At 39.6% G+C, this 23,632-nt stretch overlaps 1 protein-coding gene across 4 annotated transcripts in view; it reads left to right on the forward strand.

The window, feature by feature from the left end:
* Positions 1-23,632, forward strand: part of LRBA (LPS responsive beige-like anchor protein) — a 677,685-nt gene that overhangs the window by 614,349 nt on the left and 39,704 nt on the right. The gene's annotated exons all lie outside the window — the stretch shown is intronic.

Consider the following 23,632-nt stretch of genomic DNA (forward strand, 5'->3'; position numbering starts at 1 on the left):
GGACGAGCTGAGCTCGTCCATACCGCTCAGGAGGTTAAAGCAGACTCCTGATAATGGTATATAAAACAAATAAGATATCTGGATGGTAAATAAATAAATAAAAAAATGGAGTGTCATTTGTACTAGTTTTAGTACATGCCACCTGATGCTTACACAAAAGGAATAAAACATATTTGCTTCGCAGTGCTATATAATATTAAAAAAAAGATTAAAAGCAGCAATCATTCTGTTTTTATATGGATACACTTTAAATTATTTTTCCAGCAGATACAATTAACTTTATCAGATAGATCTTAAATGTATTTACTGTCACTTTGCCAAATGAAAAACTTTGCTTTAATTCTGGGTAGTATGGATTAAAAGTGTTATCGGAAGTAGTGTTAAATTTCCATTGATCGTGTAGCTGACCACTTGGCTAATGCATAGTTTTGTACCACATCAAGCGGTGTCATACAATTGATTTTCCATAAGATATCGGATATGAGGTGCATCAGTAGCTACTCTTGCTGATTTTTTTTTTGATTGGAGAGTAATTGGTCTTTTGTTTATGCATTTGGTTAACTGCTTCATTTAAGCCCCATTCACACGCTCAACAGCGGTCTTTTATGCAGCACAATTATCAAACAACTTTTGTTGTGAAACAAGTTAGAACAACCAAAAAAAAAAGTTGTTTGCTATTGTTCACACAACTGATAAGACGTCAATCCAACAGTTGGACTGACATCTTATCAGTTGTGTGAACAATAGCAAATAACTTTTTTTTTTTGGTTGTTCCAACTTGTTTCACAACAAAAGTTGTTTGATAATTGTGCTGCATAAAAGACCGCTGTTGAGCGTGTGTATGGGGCTTGAGTCATACTTTGTACTGGGTGTATACAGTATGTCCCAGTTAGATACTAGGGATGATCACAGGTATGCAAATTCTTCAGAGTTGATGCAAATGTATGCAATTTTGTATGCAAATGTATCCAGCTTGAAAATAGAGCAATCAGTTTAAATCAGTTTAAACCTGGGTTTAAATTGATTGGTCCATTTTCAAACTGCATACATTTGCATAGAAATTTGCATAATTTCAGAACAATTTGCATCTCATTGATCATCCCTATTAGAAACATACATTTTATAACCTTTGTATAAGTGCTAAGTTCATTTGTAATTCGCAGTCTTCAGCACACACGGACCAACCTGCAGCCTGATTATCATCTGACTTTAATCTGTTGGACGATAATCAGGCATATGTACGGTTTGTCCGATCCATGTCTCATTTATGTTGGTCTGATAGCGTGCAGTTCGTGTGTGTGTGTGTGTGTGTGTGTGTGTGTGTGTGTGTACAAGTTTGTTTGAAAGACCTGTACTTATTTTGAATGTGTAGTGCATAATTCCTCTTGCGGGTGCAGTATGTTAATTGAGTTGGTTGTTTAGCCCTCTAGGCGTGTGGACATATAGGTTGTGTGGTTCGTTGTGTTGGTTGAGTAGTTGTGTGCATGTTGGACATGTGTATGGGCCTTTAGGCAACAGCTCACTTTTCAAAGATAGTGAAGCATGGCAGCTATAATTCAATTAATATATAATTTTAAATTGAACAGTAATCTAGTAGCATGTTGAAGTTCTAGAATGTATAATCCAATAGTAAGGTATAGTAGTTATAAGATGATTCCAAATACTGTATATCACCGATAAGCCCACTTTTTGACACCCTAATTTTGTGTGCAAAGTGGGGGGGGGGGCTTATCTGCAGAATATCAAGAGTGGGTCTCCTTTTGCATAGTGCGTATTGGAGCGTGCTGATTAGTGCAGATCTACATGTTTTTGCTCAGCTTGGATCCACATCTGCCCGGCACCTTCTGAACTGGCCACTCGAGTTTCACATGACAGTGAGCTTGCAGCTCAACTTGCCAGTTCAGAAGCTTGTTGGGGAGATGTGGGCGCTGGAGCGAGGAGAAGCAGATATGCTTCCATCGGCATGCTCCAGCGCATGCACTGCATAAGGGGCTAATCGACAGGTTGCAGGTTTTTGGCCTGCAACCCAAAAGTGGGGGGGGCTTAATTGTGGGATATACTTCCCATTCTTTGTAAGTTGGGTCCATTAGTGCACAGACTGATTTTTTTACTTCTACAAAAAGGTCAACTGCAGCTGCTCCTAATATATTTTTTTATATTATGCTGACATTTTCTTGGGTGCATTACAGAGTTATGTCACTATCTGTCCCTTGGAGGAGCTAACAATCTAATACCTACCATAGTCATAGTGTAAGGCCGATTTGAGGGGAGTCGTTAGTTAAGTTACCGCTATACTTTTGGAATGCAGGAGAATTCTGTTGTGCCCTAGGAAAATCCACACAAACATAGGGAAAAATGTATAAAGTTCACACAGATAGTGTCTGATGTAGTTACAACCTGCTTAACAATTCTGCATTGCACTGATTATTTACTACTGTTCCCCCAGGCTGGCTATGCTTGGAGAAGATATTTGACCTTGCAGACCAGATATAGACTTTTAAAAACTGACTGCTATTATCTGATTTACTCTTCACGTCATATCTATCAGTGGCAGGAGATGCTTGGTTAAAGGACTTCCGAGGCCAAATTTAGAAAAAAAAATATAAAAGTTAGATACCTGCATCAGTTTAGAAGATACGGAGGACGCCGTCCGCACCCTCCGCGACATTCTGCCAGGTCCCTGCCGCTCAATAGCCCCCCGAACGGCTCCCGACTGCACAGCCCATGTCGGCTCTCCTGCCTGCACAAAGATGGCCGCCGGAGCTGGACACTACAGGAAACGTGGATCGGGGGGTTGGCCCTAGAGCTGCGCAGCCGCACTTATGGCTATGCGGACTGCGCAGCTCTAGGGCCAACCCCCCAAATCACGTTTCCTGTAGCGTGGATCGGGGGGTTGGCCCTAGAGCTGTGCAGCCGCACTCGCAGCTATGCGGACTGCGCGGCCAGCTCCGGCGGCCATCTTTGTGCAGGCAGAAGAGCCGAACTGGGCCGTGCGGTCGGGAGCCGTTCGGGGGGCTATTGAGTGGCGGGGACCCGGCGGGAGGGCGCGGACGGCGTCTTCCGAACTGAGGCAGGTATCCAACTTTTTTATTATTTTTTCTAAATTTGGCCTCGGAAGTCCTTTAAGAAATTAGAGGCTATTTAGTGTATTCACTAATGACCGGTAACATTTGTGTGTGCAGACAGCGCTCGCAAATTAATAAATTTTACTGGACATTACACAGACTTTGTAATGTGTGTTATATTCACAATGAGTTGTTGCTTGTGTAATACGCAGTATGATATATATGTGTATGCACGTAAATTGTAACTGTAAATTCATACATGCACAAATAAGAAGTTGTTTGTTTCATGGAGAGCTTGCATTTATTTTAAACATGATCTTCACATCACAATTACTTTAGTAAATCATGTGCATTGTGCAAATATTCTTTTTGTGTACAAGATGCTGAAGAGGAAGTTGTATACAGGCCTGCTTTTCATGTATTCTTTCATCAGATCTGGCACTTTCACCCTGTCTCTCTCACACTATATAGTCACAGCCCTATGTCTGTACTGCTAAGGTACTGTTCAATTATAGAAAATAATTGTGGCCGTCTTGTCTGCAGTATGACCATTTTTATCCTGGGAACGGGCAAAAACGCACTGAAAATGGTGTCTTGTAATATACAGTAACTCTGAAGTACTTAACACAAAGGTAGATAAGCATTGAATTACTTTCACTTTGAAAAAAAACTTCATAGTTCTCCATATCCCGTAGCAGTACCACCTAGTTTTCCAAATATTGTATATAAAATACGAGAATGTCACTACTATATATCCGTGAATTGGTGTGCTCGAGTCCACACAGCAGCCTTATTTATGAAGGCAGCATTAGGAATGTTTGTTTTAGGCCAGCCGTAACATGGACAGGTCTCTAATCTATGTCAAGAATTACCAGCCAAAATAGTAATAGCTTGTACCTAAATAAATATTTCTTACAACTAATGAGCATTATTTATGTACAAGTACTAAAAGGATGATTTGATTTTGTTGTATGGAAATTTAAAGTTTTAAGAATGATTGATTTTTTTAAAGTCTTTAACACATTCCTTATCATTTATGGAGATATTGAAGCGTTTCAGATACTCTGCAGAATCGTTTAGGTTCAGTTTTTCATAATTCATATTTAGCTGTTTTGTTTTTTCTTTATTTTTCCCCAGTAATTTTCATGTAATGGAAAGTACTGAAAAAGTTAAAACAGTATTACCTTTTTCTCCTGAGTTATCTCCTAGGTGATATTTTCCCACATTGTCAATAAAATGCTCTTTCCGTTGCCAGCAAGCAAAAAAATACTCCATTATTCTGATAGTACCTTTTTACCTACTTTCTGATACTTTTTTAATTCCAATGTGCTGAAAAGTTATTTTGAAGAGAAGATGAAAAAAAAATGTCCTAGGAGAAAAAGTTAATTGCATATGGACCTATATGCGTTTTAAACGCAGCCATTGTGAGGTACTTCTTATTTTAACAGTCCTAGTTTGTCCCCTGATCTATCGCCTCCTGGGATTGGGTGTCATGACTTTTATTCAGCTCTAATGCACTTCCACTGCCTAACCCTAATCTAGATCACAGATATGTCCTGAAGCTAACCCTACCTTTAAGCCTAGCCAAACATTTGAAGTACAGACAGTCCCCTACTTACAAACTACTCGAGTTACAATGCTTGAGGTACAATGTTGTCTTCATGTACAAAATATACAATGCTGTTTTTTCATTACATATTTTTGTAGTTACATGTTAAAACATTGTATAAATTGTTATACGTAGTTTAAAATGCTTTAAAAGCACATTAAAAATGATCAAAAAGCATGGTTTATACTATATGTCCAAATCCAACGTTGTCCAAAAGTAAATCATTTATCCAAGTTTCTCAATGTTTAACATAGACCTCAACTTACAAATTCAACTGAAAAACAATCTCCCGGAACGGAACCTGTTTGTAAGTGGTGGACCCGCCTGTACTGCTTTCAACAGGCATATGACATTTAATTTTGAGTATTGAAATGCAACTGCACCAGAATGTTTGACCAGAAAAGTCTAGCTCTTAATACATTTTTTTTTTACATTCCTCATGCTATCACTTTTCATCATGACCACTATATTGTGCTTACACGTAACATCACTAGTAAATTATAGGTTCCACTACAGTATATGTTCTACCTAGTATATATTATTGGAGGAAAAACTGATTTTACATACAAGGAATGTGTGATGATCCCTTGTAAGAAGCTCCCAGGGTTTGTAATCTGAGGGAAATGCAATTAATTGTGATGTATACAGGATTGGTGATCTGGTACCTGATATTATTTTATGACTTTGTTGTTAATTTGTTCTGGACATTTGCAATGAATATTTAGTAGTTTTATTTTTATCTTTGCATAAGGAAAGTTGAGATTACCTTTTTGTATATTCATTAAGTACATTAATACAGGTTTGCAGCAGTTCCGCATACATTTTTTCCCCCTGCATAGTACAAGATTTGTTAAAAAATACTATTTTGCATCTTGTCAAGTATAGAACTAGAATGTGGCTTTTGAAAGGTAATTAAAAATGATTTAAAAACTTCATTATGAAAAGAATATTGTGCTGGTGCAGTCTGATCCCAAAAGGAGAACGTTGTAAAAGCACAGTAATTGTCCAATACCACAGATAAGGCTGGTTTCATTATTTCTGGAACAATAAGAAATAATTTCAGCAGATTATTATGAATTTTGCTGTATATTTTGGAGTGTCCCAAAATAGGTGGTGGTTAGGGTTTTTTTTTTTTTGGTGTTTTTTATTTTGTTTTTGCTGGGTGTAGATGTTTTGTGATGCCCGACAGCTTGTCACAGACTTGTATGTTTTCCAAACAAAATCAGGCTTCACAAAACCGTATTCTCTAGCTAACTTACTAAGTCGTCTCTTAGCAAAGTCTGAATTGTATCGTTTGTGTAGTTAAAATACTAACACAGTCATTTATTATAGATGTCATTTTGGGCTTCTGTGTTACTACACCATAGAGTATCCTGATGAATGTTTTGTCAGTATTACAGTAAAGCTCGTGTGGACAAACTGTGAGCTGTAGAATACACACGTTTAGGTTACAGGGTTTCACTACACCCAGCCATAAGCTATATAAGGTTATTTGTGGCACTGTCAAGATGTAATTGTGAGGTTGACAAAGTGAAACTTTCACCTCTAAAAAGTGTGTACTCTTCAAGCAGGCTGGGAATAATTACCATGATGAATTCAAGTCTTTTCAGTAATGCTTGATGGATTATTTAGGTAAAATTTGTTTTGATTTGGATGGATCAATCCATCTAAATTCTGCAATCCACAGCTACTTGTGTAAAATAAATAAATAAAGCAGCAGCTTCTCGTCACTGCACTGTAGGCTGTAAAGGAAGGAGCACGGGACCTTCTTCACCCTGTGAAGCAACAGCAGCTTCTATTTCACAGCACGTAACAGTTCAGATGGTTGAGGTGTATGTGTGTGCGTGTAACAACAACAAAAAATATGCATGTTCTCAAGAGCACTGGCAAACCTAATTTAATTGTGCTGAAATGACTTGCCTTTGTGCATAATAAAGTGTAATAAAGTGTCACATGATTAGTGCAGGTGTGCACATAAGCAATAAGTCTCCCTGCTTTTGTACAGTGAATTACTAATACAGGTAGGCGGTACTTTGTTGGCAGTCGGCCTTCGAAACAGGATATTGTTGCCATGGATACAAAGAAATGCATTATGAGCTGATACAGGTTTAGCAAATCATAGCTTGATGCAACCTGAAGTGGAACATGCAAGTTTAATAAGACGTTACAGAGGTGTGTACATTACTTGAGATTCCCAACAAAAAAGTCAAGTACCTACTATGGGAGCACTTGCCTTAAAAAAAAAATATATATATATATATTTAATCATTTATGTATTCATTATATAATTAAGGAGCACTCAGAATCACTATTTGTAAAAGACTATTGTATATTTTATGCGCAGTATTATCTCCCTCCTTCCAAACACATATTTTATCGGTGGCATAGCAACAGGATGCAGAGGACGCGGGCCCTTGCACCAGAGCGGCTCACTAGGGGCCCCCCTTCATCCATCTTATTAGCTTTTCATTAATGCTATGCTGGTCATGAACACCTCTATATGTAAATAGAATAGAGGACATTCTAAACAAACTGTTTCTTACACCTTACTCTAATTACACCTTTTTTGACACTGTAGCTTTCTTTGGTTGGTTTCGGGTTGACATATCAATACAGTGCCTGGGGCCCCATATAAAACTCACAATGGTGCCCTAAGCTCCTTGATTACACCAATGTTTCTTATCATAATTGTAATTATGCTTTTTAATAATACATGGAATAGAAAGTTACCAGTAAAATTACCATTCCAGACTTTTCTAACCTTTAAGTTGATAAGGAAATGGCATATCTAAGCAACAATATTTTTTATTACTTGAACACATTTTTGCCGCACAAAATGTGTGGTATCTTGACTTGGTTGTGCAGAGTCTCTCCGTCTGCAGTTATAAAAATCCATTTAGTATGTGATGTCCATACAGTTTGAGCAAAGCAATGGTGCCATCTGATGGTAAACACAGAAAGTGTGTTTTGGTAGAGACTAATCAAATCAGAACTGGGCAGTCTTTCAGTACTACACTGCTCTGCACTATTACTGTGACTCATGTTATCACAGTTTGCAGTGTGTTCTCATTGAACATTTCCCTCATAGTTTATTGATAATTAGATTTTTTTTCTGAGCTTTATGCAAGCATTTCTTAGGGTAGCATATTTCAATATATAATGTTTTTAATATAAGTATTTATATTCCATAAATAACACCAATAAATTACACAGTAATTTACAGAGTACATATGGTCATTCATCGCTGTCCCAGATTTCAAAGCTGTGAGCTGAGTCTGTCAAGTTCCAGTTATGGCAATAGAGATGGCAAGAAAAACAAGAAAAATAGGGGTTCCAGGTCCACAATCCATAATACAGTGATTATAAAATGTAACTTTTAATTAGTGATTGAGTAATAAACAAATATAACATTTTTAAAAATCCATATGTCACATCAATATGCAGTGATTGAACTGTTGCGCATATTGCGGCCTATACAAGAGCTGCTTCTTCAAAGGCAAACAATTAGTTCAAAGGTCATGACATGAGGTAGATAAAAACATCAGAAAGTGTAATCTAGAGTATGGATAAAATGCTCTCCTATGCATTAGATGTCCATTTTGTCTAGTCAAAAACTGCTGGAGGAGGGTTCTGGTCATTCATTCTGGTCAGTCCATTGTCTTGAATGAGCATCTATTGCAGCTCATTAGAAGCTATATGACAGTGAAGCAGCTGAGTTGTGGAAAGACTGCATAGTAGATTTCATATTTTATTCAGAATTTTAATTTTAGGTTAGTTTTAACTTTGCGCTCCCTGCAATAGGTTATAGTGAATGTTTGAGGTCATTGTAAAGAAGAATTCCAGCACAAGTTATTTTTGTTCTGGATGGCGTAGGGTAGTTTTTCTAGGCATTATTATTATCATGCACTTTATCAATAACTACTTTGACCCCTAATGTCACCTCAAGTACATCTAGACATACATACAGTGGAGGAAATAATTATTTGACCCCTCACTGATTTTGTAAGTTTGTCCAATGACAAAGAAATGAAAAGTCTCAGAACAGTATCATTTCAATGGTAGGTTTATTTTAACAGTGGCAGATAGCACATCAAAAGGAAAATCGAAAAAAATAACCTTAAATAAAAGATAGCAACTGATTTACATTTCATTGAGTGAAATAAGTTTTTGAACCCTCTAACAATAAAAGACTTAATACTTAGTGGAAAAACCCTTGTTTGCAAGCACAGAGGTCAAACGTTTCTTGTAATTGATGACCAAGTTTGCACACATTTTAGGAGGAATGTTGGTCCACTCCTCTTTGCAGATCTCTAAATCCCTAAGGTTTCGAGGCTGTCTCTGTGCAACTCTGAGCTTGAGCTCCCTCCATAGGTTTTCTATTGGATTAAGGTCCGGAGACTGACTAGGCCACTCCATGACCTTAATGTGCTTCTTCTTGAGCCACTCCTTTGTTGCCTTTGCTGTATGTTTTGGGTCATTGTCGTGCTGGAACACCCATCCACGACCCATTTTCAGTTTCCTGGCAGAGGGAAGGAGGAGGTTGTTCAGGATTTCACGATACATGGCTCCGTCCATTTTCCCGTTAATGCGATTAAGTTGTCCTGTACCCTTAGCAGAAAAACACCCCCAAAGCAAAATATTTCCACCCCCATGCTTGACGGTGGGGACGGTGTTTTGGGGGTCATAGGCAGCATTTTTCTTCCTCCAAACACAGCGAGTTGAGTTAATGCCAAAGAGATCTATTTTGGTCTCATCAGACCACAGCACCTTCTCCCAGTCACTCACAGAATCATTCAGGTGTTCATTGACAAACTTCAGACAGGCCTGCACATGTGCCTTCTTGAGCAGGGGGACCTTGCGAGCCCTGCAGGATTGTAATCCGTTGCGGTGTAATGTGTTTCCAATGGTTTTCTTGGTGACTGTGGTCCCTGCTAATTTGAGGTCATTCACTAACTCCTCCCGTGTAGTTCTAGGATGCTTTTTCACCTTTCTCAGAACCATTGACACCCCACGAGGTGAGATCTTCCGTGGAGCCCCAGAGCGAGGTCGATTGATGGTCATTTTGTGCTCCTTCCATTTTCGAACAATCGCACCAACAGTTGTCACCTTCTCTCCCAGCTTCTTGCTAATGGTTTTGTAGCCCATTCCAGCCTTGTGCAGGTCTACAATTTTGTCTCTGACATCCTTGGACAGCTCTTTGGTCTTTCCCATGTTGGAGAGTTTGGAGTCTGCTTGATTGATTGATTGATTCTGTGGACAGGTGTCTTTTATACAGGTGACTAGTTAAGACAGGTGTCCTTAATGAGGTTGACTAATTGAGTAGAAGTGTCTAACCACTCTGTGGGAGCCAGAACTCTTAATGGTTGGTAGGGGTTCAAAAACTTATTTCACTCAATGAAATGCAAATCAGTTGCTATCTTTTATTTAAGGTTATTTTTTCGATTTTCCTTTTGATGTGCTATCTCCCACTGTTAAAATAAACCTACCATTGAAATGATACTGTTCTGAGACTTTATTTCTTTGTCATTGGACAAACTTACAAAATCAGTGAGGGGTCAAATAATTATTTCCTCCACTGTATATTAGTTGTGTATAAATGTATTTCAAACATTCCATGATCCTTTTAACGATCTCATTTCTTAACCATTTTTCATAAGATACGAATAGCTCAAAACTTTTCTTTCACTCATGGTTAGTGGTTGGCTGAAGCCATTTATTGTCAAACAACGGTTTACACTTTTTAAATCACAATCAGTATACAAACTACACAAATGTTCCTGATCAAAGGTTTACACGGCCCTGTGTTTTGGCCTGATAACATGAACACATTTTGACACAAGCAGCTTTGAATGGCTATTAAAGGTTACCACCTCCACCTGTGATCTGTTTGTAATTAGTGGGTTGGACTACTGACAGAACCATGCATCTTTCATCCAGTACTGCACTGATGTTTTTTGGATTCTAAAGCTGAATACTCACCTGAAGACACAGAAAATCACAGAAATATCCCCCCGTGATGAGCGCTCCCTGATCCATCTTCCTGCATGCAGGAACATGCAACAGCACATCACAGGCGCAAACGAGAGTTCAAATGATCACGACAATTTGAGCAGGAGTAGTCGGAGCTCTTAAAGATACGATTCACCATCGTTGTTATTGCCGCTCATTGTAAAATGGCCTTCGCCTTATTGTGCACTCGCACTAACGTTGTGAAATCACAGAAATGATCGCTTATCACTCAAAAATCGCCGGTCGTCGGAAGAATCACTCACAACTAGCCTTAAGTCATGGGGGAAGCAAAAAAAAAAGGATCTGCGGGAAAAAATAGTTGACCTCTATAAAACAGGAAAGCGATATGAGAAAATATACGAGGAATTAAGAATTTCAATCTGCAGTGTTCAAACTCTAAGAAATGGAAAATGAGTAAGTAGACCAACTAAAATTTCTACCACACCTGCCAGAAAAATAGTTTGAGATGTAAGGGAAATCCCATAAATAACTTCAGGCGAAATACATGACTCTCTGAAAAAATGTGGTGTAGCAGTTTCAACATGCACAATTAGGTATGATGCATAATGAGGCACTTGAAGAAAGATGATTAGATCAATGATCGAATTGCCAGAAGAAAGGCATTGCTACGCAAATGCCAAACAGTACAGAGACAAGCCTCAAACCTTCTGGCACTAAGTCATTTGGAGTAATTAGACTAAAAGTTTACTTATTCGCTACAACCATAAACGCTACATTTGGAGAGGAGTCAACAAGTCCTGTGAAGAAAAGTACACCATTCCTCCTGTGAAACATGGTGGTGGATCACTGATGTTTTGGGATGTGTGAGCTACAAAGGCACAGGAAATTGATGGCAATAGGAATGCAGTAAGTTATCAAAAAATAATGGAAAATTTGTATGTATGTATATGTATATATGTATATGTGTGTATGTATGTATATATATATATATATATATATATAATCAATAATTTGCTATTAGTATTTGAGTACTTGAGCAGTAGCATCCCACTATCTAATCAAGTCGTTCTTTTTGAAGAAAAAAATTATATATAAATGCATCATGGAATGTTGGAAATACATTCATATGCAAATAATATATGTAGGTCAGGGGTATTTAAGGTGATGGTATTCACAACTAGGGTTATATATTCTTATATCCAATCCCCCATAATCTTGGAAGCCTTTTAGGTTTGCTGACTGCCGCTCCATTGTGGTGCGTTGACACTTGCTTTCTAAATTTTTTTATAGTCTTTGGTAAAATTTTACACTGAGACACTTTAAAATCTGTATCATAATCCTTACTGTTGTGCCAATATGCCTAGTGCTGATTCTGTGACAAGATTATTGCTCTACACAAAAGCAAACAGGCATACCTGAAATCTATTGCTTGCAAAAAGAATTACTTCAGCAGCTGAACAATTTAAGTATCCTCACACAGTATTGCATTCATTATATTCTGGGAAAAGTAATTTTGTTTTTGTTAATGTATTTTTGAGTTATGTTACAAGTGTGCTGTAATTTATAGTAATGAGTTCTAGAGCAGGTGGTCAAATAGCCTGTACTGTAATTTATCAGTTGTGATATTCTGGCCTAATTAACCAGCATTTAGTAGCTCGGTATATTTCTGCCCTGCGCTGACAGATTAATAGAAAGAATGCTTGTGTTTAAAGCTGTCTCAGTGAGAGGGACAGAAAACTAGACTATTTACTATTTTATGACTATATATCTAAGCTGGTGTATGCTGAATATCTCAGACAAGGCAGAGAAGTGTATTTACTTGTAACTTGTTTTATTATTATTATCCAATAGCTTTGAAACTTAAATATTTTTGAGGCTTGTTTGGTATATAGTTGGAAACAAATCCTACATTTGAAAACTACAGCAGTTTTTTTTTGTTCTTAAAATCAATACATTTATGAGTGGGTGTTTTTTTGTGAGCGGACTTAATGCGTGCCATATGCAGTTACAATTGGCTGTACTTGAATGCTGCACAATTATTTACCTTGCTTAGTTGCTGAGAAAAATGAATATACCATACAAGCCCGGGGCTATGTCCGTAAACAGAGGAAAGGGGTGATTTATGCCTGGGAACTGCAGGTCTGTAATTTAAACCAACCATTTGTGTAACTAGACTTTGATGCAGTCCAAGTGTATTTGGGGAGAAATGTCATGTATAAATAGGAAGTGTGATGTGCCTGCAATTAGTATTTGAATTTACAGTTAGTCTAGTAAGATGAGTCCTCACAGCAAGTGTAAACAATGTGTGGAACCTCATTTATTTCTCAAGGGCTTATGTCATCCAGCCATGTAACTAACGGTGATGGCCCTTTTTCTGGTTGGTTTTTGGTTTGCCACTTTTTCTTCATGCTAGTTTTAAAGAGAGAAGGCCAAGAATGGATACATTTACATTTATTGTGTTGATACTTCCAAATTGTTTTTGGAAAACTGGACATTTCGATGTAGTCAAGCTCTGTGGTTAATAAATTACACAGGTGCAAGAAAAGTAATATTATTAATATAAAGTAGTAAAACCCATTGAGGAACAGCTTCAGGCAAACACAAATCTCAGTATTGCATATGCCACAACACTGCTAGCTGTTTATGTTGACTGTTTCTGAATGCACGGTTTGTGTTAGAAAAACTAATGAACCACATCAATTTTGTGGCAATAGTAAATGTAAATGACCTGCTTGTAGCATGGTGATATTTTTGTTTTCGTTTTTGTTCTGCTATCTCTGTATTCAGAGCTGGAATGTGATGTATATATAGTGATATATAGTGCTGACATATTACACAATGCTGTACAGAGTATATTGTCTTCCCACATACCTGTCCCTCAGAGGGGCTCATAATCTAATTCCTACCATAGTCATATGTCTGTGTATGTACTGTAGTGTATGTATGGTAGTCTAGTGACAATTTAGGGGAAAGCCAATTAACTTTGTATTTTTGGGGGTGTGATGGAGGAACCCAGAGTCACTGGAGAAAACCCACGTAGACATGGGGAGAAGATACACATTCCATGCAGATAGTACCCTGGCTGGGATTTGAACTGGGAACTCAGCGCTGAAACCACGATGCCACTGTGACTTATATTTCCTTTCAAACAATATCAGTTGCCTGGCAGTGTTGCTGATGTATTTGGCTGCAGTAGTATTTGAATTACAGACCTGAAACAAGCATGCAGCAGCTAATCCAGCCAGACTTCAGTCAAACCATCTGATCTGCATGCTTGTTCAGGGCCTGTGGCTAAAGATATGAGAGACCGAGGATCAGCTTGACATCCACATCTAAAAGTTAATAAATATGTCAGCCTCCATATCCCTCTCACTTCAGGTGTGCTTTTCTGGTGGTAATGCAGGATCTATTGCAGTAATAAAGGGACCCTGAGCAGTGCCAAATCAGGGAAATCTAGACTTACCTAGGGCTTACTCCAGCCTCCCTAAGCATGCGAGGTCCCTCGGCATCCTCTTGGTCCCTTCCATGGTCCTGCTGGTGGCTCCGGTAATCCAGCAACTTCAGCCGAAGTTGTGCGTGTGCTCAGCTGGCATGTTATCACGCCAGTCACCCTAAGCGCCCTGCACATGTGCGGTTCAGTCTTTAGAGAACCGCACAGGATGCTTACGGCGACCAGCATGATGATGCGCCAGATGCACGCACGACTTCAGCCGGAGCCACCAACCGCACCATGGAAGGAACCAAGTGTATGCCAGGGGACTTCATGGGCTACAGGGGGCTGGAGGAAGCCCCATGTAAGTCCAGATTTCCTTTGGGGGGGGCACTGTCTAGGGTCCCTTTAATCCACTTAGTCATTCTTTAGTCAATGATTGCTGATAAACCTACGACCCCATTTCCAATGAAGTTGTCACACTGCAAATAAAAACAGAATGTAATGATTAGCAAATCGTGACTGCTTTGTATTTAACTGAAAACAGTACAAATATGAAATCTTTGTATAACAGATTTTAACTAGGTTTTGTGAAGGCAACCATAAACTGTTTGCAGAGAATAGTTTTCAGTTCACATAAGGGCATGACTATAATGTCATCCAGTATTTGCTTTTGGCCTTGTTTGTTGCGTACAGAGATTTGTACTGTAGATGATGCGGTATGATCATTTATGGATTTTAGGGTCTTAAAGTGATGCAATTTTTTTCACATGCTTTTAGACCCTAAAACCAGAAAAAAAAATTACACCGCAGAGAGATCTGCAGCAGCCCTGCCAATTACTCACCTCCCTGGGATCCAGCTCTGCAATTCTCCCTCTGTCCTCTAGGTGGCGCTGTAACCCTATAGTGAGATCAACAGGTCATCATGATGACAAATTGCAGATCCAGAGCCTCAAAGGACTGGAAGAAGAGTGGCTTCCGGCAACTGGATCCCAGGGGAGGTGAGTTGAAATGCTACCGCTGTCTCCCTATACCTCCCAGCAACTACCCCAAGTCAGGCTCGGGATTGCAGCTGCTGGTTGCTTTTTCCACCCCAAGCCTGACTTGGGGTTAACACCAGGAGGGTTAATTCTATGCAATTTTGCACTAAGCTACATTCTTTAGTATAATAGACGGCGCTCCACCTTGCATATACACATCTGCAGCCTTATATAAGTGATTGCACTCACTGAATTCAATTGACCACTGTGAGACTGGTCATAAATCGCTCGTTTGTTGTCCTCCTCGGTCGGTGTGTCAGCCCCGCTACTGCTTCTTCCTAATTATCACCACTTTCAAGGGTATGTGTACCTCATAGGATGAGAAACTTCACATAGTACAGCTCCGTTTTGGTAAAATAACGTTTTAATTTTAAAATTGTACTCACAAACTGTGGGATGATAAACAGCGCTCAGAGTTTTTAGAACGGGCTCTCCCCCGTGCCTCCAGGTCAAGCTCGTTGGTTCCGCTCCGCTCCCGCCGTTAATCCGCCACTTGTGGCTACAAAGGTCTCCTCCACGCAGTGCGCTCTGTGCTTCCTGACAGTCCGAGGTAGCTCCACCCGACGCGTTTCGTCACTACGCGTGACTCATCAGGGGCGTGGTTAGCTACTCGGACGTCAGGCTTAAGTGTTTAATGTGGGTCCTCCCTCCAGCGTAATCGCTGGTATACGCGACGTCACTTACATCTTTGGCTGCATCCTATTGGACAGCAGGCTGTCCCCTATACTTAGAACCATGGGAATACACAGCTAGCTTGCTGGTCACTTTGAAACGCACTACGCGTGCACATCCGGGTAGGCAGCTCACTCTGTCCAATAGGATGCGGCCAAAGATGTAAGTGACGTCGCGTATACCAGCGATTACGCTGGAGGGAGGACCCACATTGAACACTTAAGCCTGACGTCCGAGTAGCTAACCACGCCCCTGATGAGTCACGTAGTGACGAAACGCGTCGGGTAGAGCTACCTCGGACTGTCAGGAAGCACAGAGCGCACTGCGTGGAGGAGACCTTTGTAGCCACAAGTGGCGGATTAACGGCGGGAGCGGAGCGGAACCAACGAGCCTGACCGGGAGGCACGGGGGAGTGCCCGTTCTAAAAACTCTGAGCGCTGTTTTTCATCCCACAGTTTGTGAGTACAATTTTAAAATTAAAACGTTATTTTACCAAAATGGAGCTGTACTATGTGAAGTTTCTCATCCTATGAGGTACACATACCCTTGAAAGTGGTGATAATTAGGAAGGAGTAACGGGGCTGACACACCGACCGAGGAGGACAACAAACAAGCGATTTATGACCAGTCTCACAGTGGTCAATTGGATTCGGTGAGTGCAATCACTTATATAAGGCTGCAGATGTGTATATGCAAGGTGGAGCGCCGTCTATTATACTAAAGAATTCTGAAGCAAGGTGAAACTGACACCTATTAGAGGCGCATACAAGCAAGAAAAATTATCTTATTCACAATAGATCTTTGGACTTTATAACTTTAGATAACCAGTATGCTCGTATTGGACATTTTAAAGCAACACTGATTTTTAAACTGTTTGTGTTGGTATTTACTAGATAGACAACAATATCCATTTATTGATTGTATTGTGTAACTATCCATCTGTAGCGCTTACATTATAATTTTGACACTAAGCTACGTTGTTTCATTACTTGACCATGCAATGTTTTACATAGCAGTGTACCCCCTTCCCATCATTACTTGTGGAATGTTCTCTTTATACTGACAATATTTCATTGACTGCTTGTCTGTCATCCTAATTAGGTGAGACTTTTTTTTTTTTTTTAAGAATTACATGATTTTTTCACTTTACTGCTGCATCTGTCCTCAAGTTTTGTATTTTTTTTATGTTCAGTGCTGTAATCCAGTTCAAAATGATTGCAGATTTTATGTGATGTGTTTGGATTATTTTAATTTGCATATAGAGTTTAAAGTGACCCTGTAGCAAGAGGGATTAGATATAGGAGCAGTTAAAAAAGTCACGGCCAAAAATGGGTGCAATTGTTATTTATCGATATATTTGGGCGCAATTGTTATTTATCGTAATATAGAAAGCTGTTATGCTATTTATCGGGCGGCTGCAATTGAATTGAAATGTATCATATTGGTAGTGGGGATCAGGGGGTGTTAAGTTTAGGCACCACTAGGGGGAGTCTGATAGTTAGGCACCACCAGGGGGTACTTAGGTTTAGGCACCACTAAGAGGGGGTGTTAGGGTTAGGCACCACTAGGGGGTCTTAAGATTATGCACCACCAGGGGTGTTTTAGGGTTAGGCACCACCAGGGGAGGGTTCTGTGTGAGAGTAGGGAGAGGCTAGGTTATAGTTAGGTTCAACATTATCTGTAAATTTACTGATGATGTAATACTGCAATTAAATTACTATTTACCATTTTTGTTATCGATTTTGTTATTTAATGTTGCGCTTAAATTGTTATTTACCGATATTGCTAGTAATATCGTTATTTAACGTCGTGCCTAAATTAGCTCGCAACCTTTTTAAATGTATGCATGGATATGGATGGATATTACTTTGCGGTTCTTCAGATCTTTTTACCTTCATTAAAATTTAAATGACACACTTGAAGCAAGCCTGTGAGTAGTCAAGTCAAGTTTTTGTCAAAGCACCTCATCTAAACACTCAATCTAAATATTAAAGAAATTTTAATTGTTTTTTTAATGAAATAAAGCCTTCATCTCACTCTTAGAGAGTTGCTTTAAAAGATTTATACAGAATCATATTATGTCTTTATTTATATTTTACAAATCAAAACAACAACTTAGGTTGTCCTTTGAATTTTTCAGATTTTATTGCAATATGAATTACTTTACGTAATTGTTCACATGGTGTAATATGCATCATATTAAAGGTCAACTGTCACAAAAAAAGTAAAATTAAAGATGCATATACATAAAATGAAGATTTCTCCTTGAGTAAAGTGCACTATAAATTACTTTTCTCTTATGTTCCTGTTGTTTACAGTAGGCAGAAGAAATTTGACTGGTTTTCAACTAGTCCATCTCCTCATGGGTGATTCTCTGGGTTTTCTTTATTTTCAAAAGCTCTTACTGAATGGCTGTTGCTCAGTCCAACTGCCAGAATAGTGAGCAAATGAGTAGGCTGGTGGCTGTCATCTAAGTATAAATACTTTTGTAAAGAATAGTGAAAATGGACTAGTCCAAAACATGTCAGATCTATCAGATTTTATTACCTACTGTAAGTGACTGGCACATTGGAGAAAAGCAATTAATGGTGCACTCCATTGTGGAAGAAATGTACAACTTAATAGTATGTGTAAATCTCTATTTCAAATTGTACAATTTTTTCACCATAGTTATCCTTTAAGAACATTTCTTGCACAATGTGTCTTTTTTCCTCTTTTTAAGCTCAGCCATATCTCCAATGGTTGGACTATGTGAATTTTTTTTTTTCTTTCAGGAAACAAAATCTTTGCTGTAATTATTCACATTACAGGGATATAGATCATGGTTTGATGTCATTACTACAAAGATATGCTCTCAGTCCATAAAAATGCCACTTCAGATTTATGTTATGAAAATGTCAGAGCATTCCTTGCAAGTACTTTATTCCTTTTTGAAAGCTGACCGTTTAAAGCTCATCTACTTTTTTACTCTGAGACTCAAAAAACGAAATATGTAATAATAATTTAAAGGAAAAAAAAAAATTAAAACAGAAGCTTCATATATGTGGGCATACCTGCTGTGCCAGAATCTTTCAATCCTGTGTTTAAAAGTCTGTTATACAAGGTCCTAAGCAATCGTATGTCAAACTACAATAAGAATAAAAAATGTATATTTTGTTAGTTTGCAACATGGTCAAACGTATGTGGGCACCACTACCACCAATTCAAGCATACTTGAACTGACATGTGACATGAGGTAAACATGGGTACATATGGTACAAAGTCTACTTAGAACTTGACTGTGTTCACTATTTTTAATATTAACCACTGACTTATTTGAGCAGTCTGAGAAGTCTAATTGCAGTTGAATAGCAGCAGCTCTCCTTCAAAGTAAGAAGTCAGAACACTTGTATCTGGCTGAACAACTACTCCTGACAACATGATAGTGCCAAAACTTTAAACAATTTTTTTGTGTTTGAGCTGATTGAGGCTCCCTGCACACTGCAAATCCGTTTTCCGATTCCGTTTCCGATTCCGATTCCGATTCCGTTTCCGATTTTCCTTGAATACATTCAACAGAAAAACGGATCAAAAAACGCAGCATGCAGTTAAGATTAAAAATCTGAATCGGAATCGGATGTAAAAACAGATTAAAAATCTGAATCTGAATCTGATTTGCTTGCAGTGTGCAAGAGGGCTTAAGCAGATTTTGCATGTTACTCACATGGCTGCTGTTTACATCTTTGATTAAATTCATTTAAATTGATGCTGACCTCCTCTGGAGCACTTTAGAGTACATAGTCATGTCACTGACTGTACTTAGAGGAGCTCATCTTATCCCTATCATAGACAGTCTAAAAGGTCCCAGTCTTGCTGATCTTTCTGTCATCAGTAGTGTCTGAATCATACACCTGAAACAAGCATGTGGCAAATCCAGTCAGACCTCAGTAATATCACCTGATCTGCATGCTTGTTCAGTGTCTATGGCTAGAAGTATTAGAGGCAGTGGATAAGTAGAACAGTCAATCAATTTGCTCTGTTTTTGAAGTGGAATCATAATTAAGCTTGGACATCTCAAACACTAATTGTTAGGCCACAAAAGTTCACAGATATGAACTGCTGAGTTCTGAAGCATGTATGTTACCCCACAACTCCTTTCATGCTTGCCTAGAGTTGTCAACTTCAGTGGTCATGTAATACCATTCTTCGACTGCCATGTTCCATTCTGCACTAGCCAACTATCACTTGCACAGTTTCACTGGAGTGTGTGGCAAGCCAGTCCTGCCTCTTCCCTAAACCTCTATGCCACATACCAAGATACTTCTCAAAGGGGTGGTCGATAGTTATGGGATGGCTTCCATACTTACACCCTCTCCATCTTTGCAATCTCTCTCAGAAGATATTGGGACACTGACCAGGAGTGCCTGCACAACATTACCATAGGACCATCACTGTGGATACAAGCCAGCATGCTTTTTTTTGGTGTGGTTTAGAGCAACATCCTTAATTTTTGTGGAAAGGTAGGTAGAGAGCATCAGGAAAAAAAACCCTGTCCATCTACTTTAGAGGTATACTGTATAACCTTAGAATGATAAAATAACAGTAAACATATAACATACAGTGGGATACAAAAGTTATACCTTGATAAGTCCTACCTTGATAATCGTCATGATTTTCCTGTATAAATTGGTTGTTATGATAAAAAATGTCAGTTAAATACAGTGGTTTGCAAAAGTATTCGGCCCCCTTGAAGTTTTCCACATTTTGTCACATTACTGCCACAAACATGAATCAATTTTATTGGAATTCCACATGAAAGACCAACACAAAGTGGTGTACACGTGAGAAGTGGAACGAAAATCATACATGATTCCAAATTTTTTTTTACAAATAACTGCAAAGTGGTATGTGCATAATTATTCGGCCCCCTTTGATCTAAGTGCAGTCAGTTGCCTATAGACATTGTCTGATGAGTGCTAATGACTAAATAGAGTGCACCACCTGTGTGTAATCCAATGTCAGTACAAATACAGCTGCTCTGTGAGGGCCTCAGAGGTTGTCTAAGAGAATATTGGGAGCAACAACACCGTGAAGTCCAAAGAACACACAAGACAGGTCAGAGATCAAGTTATTGAGAAATCTAAAGCAGGCTTAGGCTACAAAAAGATTTCCAAAGCCTTGAACATCCCACGGAGCACTGTTCAAGCGATCATTCAGAAATGGAAGGAGTATGGCACAACTGTAAACCTACCAAGACAAGGCCATCCACCTAAACTCACAGGCCGAACAAGGAGAGCGCTGATCAGAAATGCAGTCAAGAGGCCCATGGTGACTCTGGACGAGCTGCAGAGATGCTCAGCTGGGAGACTCTGTCTATAGGACAACTATTAGTCATGCTTGTACAAAGTTGGCCTTTATGGAAGAGTGGAAGAAGAAAGGCATTGTTAACAGAAAGCATAAGTTGTCCCGTTTGCAGTTTGCCACAAGCCATGTGGGGGAGACAGCAACCATGTGGAAGAAGGTGCTCTGGTCAGATGAGACCAAAATGGAACTTTTTGGCCAAAATGCAAAACACTGTGTGGCAGAAAACGAACACTGCACATCACTCTGAACACACCATCCCCACTGTCAAATATGGTGGTGGCAGCATCATGCTCGGGGGTGCATCTCTTCAGCAGGGACAGGGAAGCTGGTCAGAGTTGATGGGAAGATGGAGGGAGCCAAACACAGGGCAAACTTGGAAGAAAACCTCTTGGAGACTGCAAAAGACTTGAGACTGGGGCGGAGGTTCACCTTCCAGCAGGACAATGACCCTAAACATAAAGCCAGGGCAAGAATGGAATGGTGTAAAACAAAACATATCTATGTGTTAGAATGGCTCAGTCAGTCCAGATCTAAATCCAATCGAGAATCTGTGGCAACATCTGAAAACTGCTGTTCACAAACGCTGTCCATCTAATCTGACTGTGCTGGAGCTGTTTTGCAAAGAAGAATGGGCAAGGATTTCAGTCTCTAGATGTACAAAGCTGTTAGAGACATACCCTAAAAGACTGGCAGCTGTAATTGCAGCAAAAGGTGGTTCTACAAAGTATTGACTCAGGGGGCCGAATAATTACGCACACCCCACTTTGCAGTTATTTATTTGTAAAAAAAATGTTTGGAATGATGTATGATTTTCGATCCTCTTCTCACATGTACACCACTTTGTATTGGTCTTTCATGTGGAATTCCAATACAATTGATGCATGTTTGTGGCAGTAATGTGACAAACTTCAAGGGGGGGGGGGGGGGCGAATACTTTTGCAACCCGCTGTATATCATATAGGAGACACACACAGTGATATTTGAGAAGTGAAATGAAGTTTATTGGGTTTACAGAAAGTGTGTGCTTGTCTACCGACCCCCTAATGGTGGCTCAGCTTTTCTCAAGGAAATAGCAGAACTTGTATCTTGCATAACACTGAAACACCCTAGGTGGATAATTCTGGGAGACTTTAATGCATGGGTCGATACACACTCTTCCCAATTTGGAACTGAGCTACTTCTCTCCATGAATGAACTGGGCTTCTCTCAAGCCATCAACCTCCCTACCCACAAAAAAGGACACACTCTGGACCTCATTTTCCATTCAAAACTCCTAATATCCAATGTGGAAATTGATCCAGTAGTTTGGTCAGACCACCACACCGTCCACTTCTCCTTTACAGCACCGGCTACAAAACACCAAGTGAAAGAACTATTAAAATATCGTTCTTTGAAAGGTTTGACACCCCAACACCAGAACAGCCTCAATCTAGGCGGACTGACAGATCACAACTTAGGCCTTGAATCCATGGTCCTTAAATATAACCACGATGTCTCAGCCGCTTTTGACGCCATAGCTTCATTAAAGATAAAACGTTCCGCACCATTACATCACGTTCGCTGGTTTGACAACTCTATAAAGTAACTAAAGAAACAGGGACGCAGACTGGAACGAAGGTGACGCAAACACCAGTCCCCTGATGACAAACTTACCCTAACTGCTCACCTCAAAAAATATCAAACGGCGATTAGCAAAAAGAAGTCCTTATTCCTGTCTCACGAAATTGCAAATGCAGCCAACAGACCTGCCCAACTATTCCGCACGGTTGACAGTCTCTGCAATCCATCTTGCAGGAAATCCAGCATCAGACCTTCACAGGAACTGTGCGAGAAATTTGCCCACTTCTTCTCAGACAAAGTCTCCTCCATATGATCTGCCATTTAATTCACAGCCCAAGAAACCCATGCAGAGCCATATAACAGGTGCAAAAATAGCTTACCACCATGGTCTGATTTTAAAGTAATCACTGGAAAAGACATCTTGGACATCCTCTCAAACCTTCGCCAGACTACCTGCGATCTGGACCCTGACCCCACTAAATTCATGTTGAAATGCCCTGAACTTTTTACACCGGCATTCCACAAAATAGTCAACAGTTCCTTACAAGAAGGCTGGTTTCCCTCTACTCTGAAAGAAGCAACCGTCAGGCCACTACTCAAGAAACTATTCTTAAACCCAGATGCTCTAAACAGCTACAGACCTGTCTCTAACCTCCCCTTTCTGGGAAAAGTTATTGAAAAGGCTGTCTACCTCCAACTTGAAGACAGGCTCTCCAGAAACAACATCCTTGACCCTCTTCAATCTGGCTTCAGGAAATATCACAGCTGTGAAACAGCCCTCACCCAGATTTGCAATGATCTGCTCATTGCAAGAGACAAGGGTCAATGTTCCATCCTGATTTTGCTCGACCTCTCAGCAGCTTTTGACACAGTCGATCATGGAATCTTGCTCAACAGGCTACAAGAGTACTGTGGCATAGATGGCATTGTTCTCCAGTGGTTC

This window comes from Hyperolius riggenbachi, chromosome 1 (genome assembly GCF_040937935.1).
Source record: "Hyperolius riggenbachi isolate aHypRig1 chromosome 1, aHypRig1.pri, whole genome shotgun sequence".
Classification (NCBI taxonomy): Eukaryota; Metazoa; Chordata; class Amphibia; order Anura; family Hyperoliidae; genus Hyperolius; species Hyperolius riggenbachi.